At 46.8% G+C, this 7,115-nt stretch overlaps 1 protein-coding gene across 2 annotated transcripts in view; it reads right to left on the reverse strand.

Annotated features, from left to right (window-relative positions):
- Nucleotides 1-7,096, reverse strand: part of Matn2 (matrilin 2) — a 118,510-nt gene extending 111,414 nt beyond the window's left edge. For both annotated transcript variants that reach the window (XM_013012539.1, XM_013012538.1), the window contains exon 1: nt 7,041-7,096. The gene's annotated coding sequence lies outside the window, so the exon portion shown is untranslated. The remainder of the gene's footprint in view (nt 1-7,040) is intronic.
- Nucleotides 7,097-7,115: the final 19 nt, after the last annotated feature.

A 7,115-nucleotide genomic window follows, 5' to 3' on the forward strand; every position in this document is an offset into this window, starting at 1 on the left:
ATATACACCTGTCAAAACACTGTAAGTTAAACTTCAAAAGTGCTGTTATATGTAAAGAAATGAGCCAAGTGCCAGTGACGCAAACCTATAATCCTAGCTACTTAGGAGGCTGAAATCTGAGGATCATGGTTTGAAGACAGTACAGGCAGGAAAGTCTGTGAGACTCTTATCTCCAATTAACCACAAAAAGCCCAAAGTAGAGCTGTGGCTCAAGTGATAGAGCAATAACTTTGAACACAAAAGCTCAGGGACAGCACATAGACCTTTATTTCAAGCCCTAGGAAGGGCACAAAAGAAAGAAAGAGAAAGGGAGAGAGAGACAGAGACAGACAGAGAGACAGAGACAGAGAGAGAGAGAGGGAGGAGGGGAGGAAGGAAGGAGGGAAGGGAAAGGAGGGAAGGAAGCAAGCAAGCAAGCAAGCAAGCAAAGAAGCAAGAAAGCAAAGAAGGAAGGAAACAAGGGAAAAGTAAAGGAATGGAGAAAAAGACACTGTATAAGTACTAACATAAAACCAGTATGCTATCAGACAAAAAGTATTTTTTCTTTTTTTTTTCTTTTTTTTCTTGTCAGTCATGGGGCTTAAACTCTGGGCCCAGGTGCTGTCCCTCAGCTCTTCAGCTCAAGGTGAGTGCTCTATCACTGGAGCTACAGTGCCATTTCTGGTTTTCTGGTGGTTAATTTGAAGTAAGAATCTCACAGACTTTCCTGCCAGGGCTGGCTTTGAACCATGATCCTCAGATCTAAGCCTCCTGAGTAGTTAGAATTATAGGTATGAGCCACTGGCACCTGGCCATATTTTCTTTTTTAAACACACAGTAGTTGGGGAACTAGAAAATAAGTCAGTGCCTATGGCCTGGCCAATGATTGCTTCTTGTTTGGTTTAGACAGCTGTCAGCACTAGAAGAACAGGAACCATCTCTAAGTGGAAAATGAAATGACATTTGAAAACAGCTCCTTTCTCATCTATGAACATATGAGAATTGTTGTACTCAGAAATAGAGGTTAATTCAATCAGAACAGATTCCATGAAGCATGGAAAGAATATTTTTAAATAATGCAAAGGCTTTGACTTTTGTCTTAGCAGATTTTTTTCCTCTCCATGGCACAACGAGTCTTTTCATTCAGCTTTATCAGAGGGCTGGGGGAAGAGAGAGGAGAGTGTTCCAAGCCTCTCAGAAATGGGCTCTTCATTGTTGGAAGTCAACAAGCTAATAGAATCCCTCCATGGCCAACAGTGGATGTTGTGGACACCACCTGTGTGAACTCTTGTAAGTGATGAAAGTCTCTGGGATGTAATTAGCCATAAAATAAGAGGTATGACAGGAAAGCAGTGTTTCTCACCCTAACCCAGACCACTGGGCAGTAAGACTGTTCTTTTTTTTTTTTTTTTGGTGGTGGTTGTGGGGCTTGAACTCTGGGCCTGGGCACTGTCCCTCAGCTCTTCAGCTCAAGGCTAGTGCTCTACCACTTGAGCCACAGCGCCACTTCCGGCTTTTTTCTTTTTGCTTATGTGGTGCTGAGGAATCGAACCCAGGGCCTCATGTATGCAAGGTAAGCACTCTACCACTGAGCCACCTTCCCAGCCCGGTTTTTGCATGTTTATATGTTCTTATTATAAAAAAAAGTTACTTAACAAATGGTGCTTCGTTCTCAGATCCTGTCATGGACCAAGGGAAAGAGTGATCAGAGCCGAGAAACTGGCTTTGGAGAAAGTTTCCCATGGCCTTTCTGCTAAATGGACCATTGTGCATCTCCTGGAAGGGGATAGTTAAGAATAAAGCTTATGAAACACAACTCTGGGATAAGTGGAATAATGTTCCTCTGAAGAATGGCTATGGCCATTCCATGGCCTAATTCCTAGAACTTGGAAATGTGGTGCTATATGGCAAAAGGAACTAAGGTTGCTAATCAGATAATCGCATAAACCTTTAAAATAGGGAGATAAGCCAAGCACTGACTTCTGGCCTCTGTAATCCTAGCTACTCTGGAGGCTTGATCTAAGGATCAGGATTCAAAGCCACACTAGGCAGATAAGAGTCCATAAAACTCTAGAAGTGGAGGTGTGGCTTCATTAGTAGAACACCAGCTATGAACAATAAAAGCCAAGTGAGAGCATGGGGGCTTCAGTTCAACTCCCAATACCACACACATACACACATACACACACACACACACACACACACACACACACAACTAAAATTAGAAAAATAAAAGTTGAAGAACCAGAGAAATAACTATAACATGTTAATAGGCAGCCTGCTGTTCATGGGCTGTTAATAACAAGAGCCAAATGACAAGAGCAGCTTACAAGGGGTGGAGAACATCTAGCGGTAGGCCCTGTAATGCCCCCACCAAATTACTTGGTATAGGATAGGACAGACAAGTTATACTTCTCATATACCTCTCATCAGCTGCCAGTGGCTGTCTGCCTGTATTGATCATTTCATATGGCCCATAATGAGGTTACAAATATCCAAATGATCCTTGGCAGAAAAAAGGTTCACGCCTATGAAAAGATGGAAACAGAAGGGAAATGATTTCTCCCCTAGAGCCGCCAGAGGCTCCAGCCTGCCAACACTCTGATTTTGCCCCCATAGGAGAACCATTTCTGATCTCTACAACTTTGACATCCTAAACTTATATAATCTTAAGCCACTGAGTTTGTGGTAACTTGTTACATCAGCAGCAGGAAGTATTAGAGACCCTCTGCAGTAAATCTCAGAGGAGTCAAACACAAACATGTTAGGTGGGGATTTTCTTAGCAGAGATCTTGCCATGAGGTGGAGGCATCTGACTTTGTATTTCACTGAAAATGGAGAACAAGCCAGAAACTCTGGGCTGGAAAAGTCAGTAAATGATGTGGATGAAGAAAAAGTCTGTCATGAGGGACTGGGGATAAAAGTCAAGATGAATCAAAGAAAGGGAGAACGTATAAAAAGTACAGTTAGGAACAACTTCTGAGTTTGAAGAAGGCTGGGGCTCACAAAAGGATTTTGTTGAGGTGACTGAGTTTGAGGTGAGGAACTTAACCTGGATTTTCCCAGGTAGGCTCAATGTAGTTACAAGGGCTTTTTAAAGAGAGAGACAGGAATGAGGGAGAGGAAAGGTGGCCAGAAAGAAGAAAAAGGATTGACAAGGAAGAGAAAGAAGGAAGAAAAACAAGGGGAGGGGGAGGAGACAAGGACAGACACCCAGAGGCAGAAAGAGAGACAGGTTAGAAAAGTTTTGTATGTGTGTATGGTCCTGGGACTTGAACTCTGGGCCTGGGCTTTGTCCTTAGTTTTGTGCTCAAGGCCAGTGCTCTATCACTTGAGCCACAGCACCACTTCCAGGATTTTCTGTTTATGTGGTACTAAAGAATTGAACCCAGGACTTCATGTGTGCTAGGCAAGCACTCTACCACTAAGCCACATTTCCAGCCCTTTGAGATTCTTATCTCTGGTTAACCACAAAAAGCTGGAAATGGGTCTGTGGCTCAAGTGGTAGAGCACGAGAGCCTTGAGCACAAAAACTTAGGGGCAGAGCCCAGCCCCAGGACTGGCAAAAAAAAAAAAAAAGAATCTCAAGTACTTTCCTGCCCAGGTAGATCCTTAGATCTCAGCCTCATAAGTAGCTAGGATTACAGACATGAGCTACCAGCGCCTGGCTAGAAGACACTTTTACCAGTTTTAAAGATGGAAAGACCAGGAGCCAAGAAATATAGTTGGCTTTTACAGCCAGAAAACCTAAGGGGACAGATTTTCCCTGAAGCCTGAAGAGGGTGTGCATTTCTGCTGACACTTCATTTGAACCACATGAGTCCCATTTCAGACCTGGTCACCAGAACTGTAAGATCATAAATTTATTTTAAGCCATTACCTTTGTGGCAATTGGTTACATCAGTCATTGGAAACTAACACAATCAACCTGGAAGAACACTGAGTGTTCCACCAGTCAGTGAGAACCACAGGTAAACCAAGGTTCTTTGGCAATACTCAGAAGAACTTTCCACTCAACCACTGACTTTTACGTGCAGATGTTTTGCAAATATTTCAGTTTTAGTCAACTCATTCTGAATATATATGCAGCCTACACAGTGTCAGAGACATTAACAGTCATTGTTTCATTTGACACTTAAAACAATCTTATGCAGTATTGTATCTATCTGACAAATGATCTAACTAAAAGCAATGTAATAGTAAGCATGCCTAATAATTATTTACTCTGAGTCAGCCATTGTCTTGTTATGTCATATGTTGTAACTAGCTTCATTGTCCACAAATCCTATTTATTGTTTACAGATGGAGAAACTGAAGCACTTATTGGTATGAAATTGTAACTAGAACCCAGATCCTTCAGGTGTTGAGAGCTATGTGCTTCTGGTGGTGCTCCCACTGCCTCTCATCACCCTCCAAGTCACTCACTGACATAGTCATTACCACTAATGCCTGACAGCAGCCAAGGCCTCTGGAATTCTGCCTAGTCCTGACCCTGAGCTTCCTTCAGGCAGTGGTGGCTGAGCTACATGGCAGAGTTCAAGGATGACCTCATGGGCTGAAGCTCCAAGTGGCCACGGGTCTCTTGGAAGGGCCTCCCTGGCACTGTTTCCTAGCAACAGTAGAGACAGGCTCCACTCTCTCCTTGGACATCAGTCTCCCCTCACCCCCAGCCTCCTGAATCACTCTATGTGTACTCATGCACGAAGCAGAGGGGCCCTCCTTAGCTCTCCTAGAAGACAGGAAACCCTAGGAGAGGACCACATGCTTCAGATCAAGACCCAGAGATGCCTTTGCTGTCTCCTTGGCTGCTCTCACATCTCACCCTGGTTCTGCTCCCATCTTACCATCTCCATTGCCACTGCCCACCAGGTCTGCTTTTCCTGGACTTCGGTCTCTCTTCTTTCTCTTTCCCTAGCCAACCTACTTTTTGGCCTTTTTTGTAGGTACCCATAAGAACTGCCTCTGGAGAAACTGAGATTTTCTCCAGTCCTCCAATGGCTCTATTATTCATTCCCTGTTTTTCCAAAGAGCAACATCTCTTCCCTTTTCTTTAAATCTCAGACCTCATTTCAGCTGTCTTTGGCATACAGAGACCTAAGTTGTGTTACTCTTGGGAGCTTAGGGCCTGACAATTATCCAAGGCTGTTTCTGATTTGCACTCTGCTCTGGTACCTCTGGTGATGAGCTCAGGTCTGGGTGCTCCAGTTTGCCAAGGTCTGACAGTCAAAATCCCTGGAGGCCTGATTTGTAGCTCTTTTGGGCCTTGCAACTTGGGAGACTGAACTCTATGGACAGGAATAAAAGTGTGGAAAGAGCTCCATGCTGGTGGCTCACGCCTGTAATCCTAGCTACTCTGGAGGCTGAGATCTGAGGGTGGCAGTTCAAAGCTAGCCCAGGCAGGAAAAGCCATGAGACTCTTATCTACACTGAACCACCAAAAAACCAGAAGTGGTGCTGTGGTAAAGCCCTTGTCTAGAGCTGAAGAGCTCAGAGATAGTGTCCAGGCCCAGAGTTCAAGCCCCACAACTGACAAAAAAAAAAAAGTGTGGGAAGAAAACTGGGAGGTGAAGAGGTACCAGTATCTGACTTCTCCACAGGGTTTTCGTTTGTTTTCTTTTCTGTTTTTGGTGCTGGTCTTAGAGCCTGAACTCAGGACCTGATGCTGTCCCTGAGCTTCTTTTTGTCAAGGCTAGAGCTCTACCACTTCAGGCACAGCTCCACTTCTGGCTTTTGGGGGGTAGGTTATTGGAGTTAAGAGCCTCACAGACTTTCCTACCCAAGCTGGCTTCAAACTGCAATCCTCAGATCTCAGCCTCCTGAGTAGCTAGGATTACATGTGTGAGCCCCTAGCACCTGGCGCCACAGGTGTTTCAGAGCCAGAGAGGAAACCCAGCTTGGTATCTTCCTTTGTCAAGCTCTTGATTTGAAAGCAAGCAGGGAGAACACTACAGGAGTAGCATTTTGCATGGAAAAATCCAGTTAAACACCTGTGCAGGGGCTGGGAAGGTAGCTCAGTGGTAGAGTGCTTGCCTTGCATGCATGAGGCTCTGGTTTTGATTCCTCAGCACCACATAAGCAAAATAAGCCAGAAGTGGCACTGTGGCTCAGGTGGTGGAGCACTAGCCTTGAGCTGAAGAACTGAGGGACAGCACTGAAGCCTAAAGTTCAGGCCCCACAACCAACCAAGAAAAAAAAAAAAAAACACCTGTGGCACAGGTAGCCACAGGAGGCATTCTTCCTGAGTGAGTGTGTGTGTGTGTGTGTGTGTGTGTGTGTGTGCCAATCCCCTTCCTGTTTTGGAGCTCACCACCTCATCTTAAGAGGCTCCAGGCATTATCCTCAGGACTTCACTTGTCCTATCTCATTTAATCTCACAAGCCTGTGGCGATCACCAACCCACCAGATAGATGAGAAAACTGAGGGGTTGAGTAGCTGGGTGCTACACCTATTCTGGCCTGTAAGCTGGTGGGCACTGCCACAATTGTCATTGTGATTTATCTAGAGTTTATCCTGATAGACCCTACCAGTGTCCATTTTTCTATCCTCCCCAACCACCAGAATGGCCCTCCCTTCACACACATACCTTTTCTCTCCTCCCCCTCCCTCCCTCTCTCTTCTAAAATACAGGGAGGCCGCTATAGAGAACAGGGAAGAAATCAGATAACCCCGACACTGAAATACCATCCTGGGGAGGGCAGGGGACACACAGAATCATTTTCCCCCAGCTGGATACCAGCTCAACAAGTCCCCCATCCCCAGGGGCCTTGCAGACGGGGCCCTGGGGTCCCCACTGCAGGGCACAGCGCCCCCCACGGGGCACTCTGGGGGCCACAGCCCCGTGCGCCCTGGTAGAAAGCGAGCCCAGCCCGCGGAGCGAGGGGCAAGCCCGGTCCCCGCCGCCCCCTCTCCCGGCTCCCCTTCCCTCCCCATGTCCCCGAGGGGACGCAGGACCCTCGTGGAGCCGCAGGGTCGAGCGTAGGCTGGCTGCGGGGAGCGGGGAGGGCGCCCGCGTGCGCGTGTCCATCCGTCCGTCCACGCCGGGCCACGGGTGCCACACTCACCTGCAGCTACCGTCGCCCCGCGAGGGCCCTCGTTGGCCGCGTCGCCCGGCCGGGGCCGCGGCTGTCCCGGGGGGG

Source organism: Dipodomys ordii, unplaced genomic scaffold, assembly GCF_000151885.1.
Source record: "Dipodomys ordii isolate 6190 unplaced genomic scaffold, Dord_2.0 Scaffold17, whole genome shotgun sequence".
Lineage (NCBI taxonomy): Eukaryota > Metazoa > Chordata > Mammalia > Rodentia > Heteromyidae > Dipodomys > Dipodomys ordii.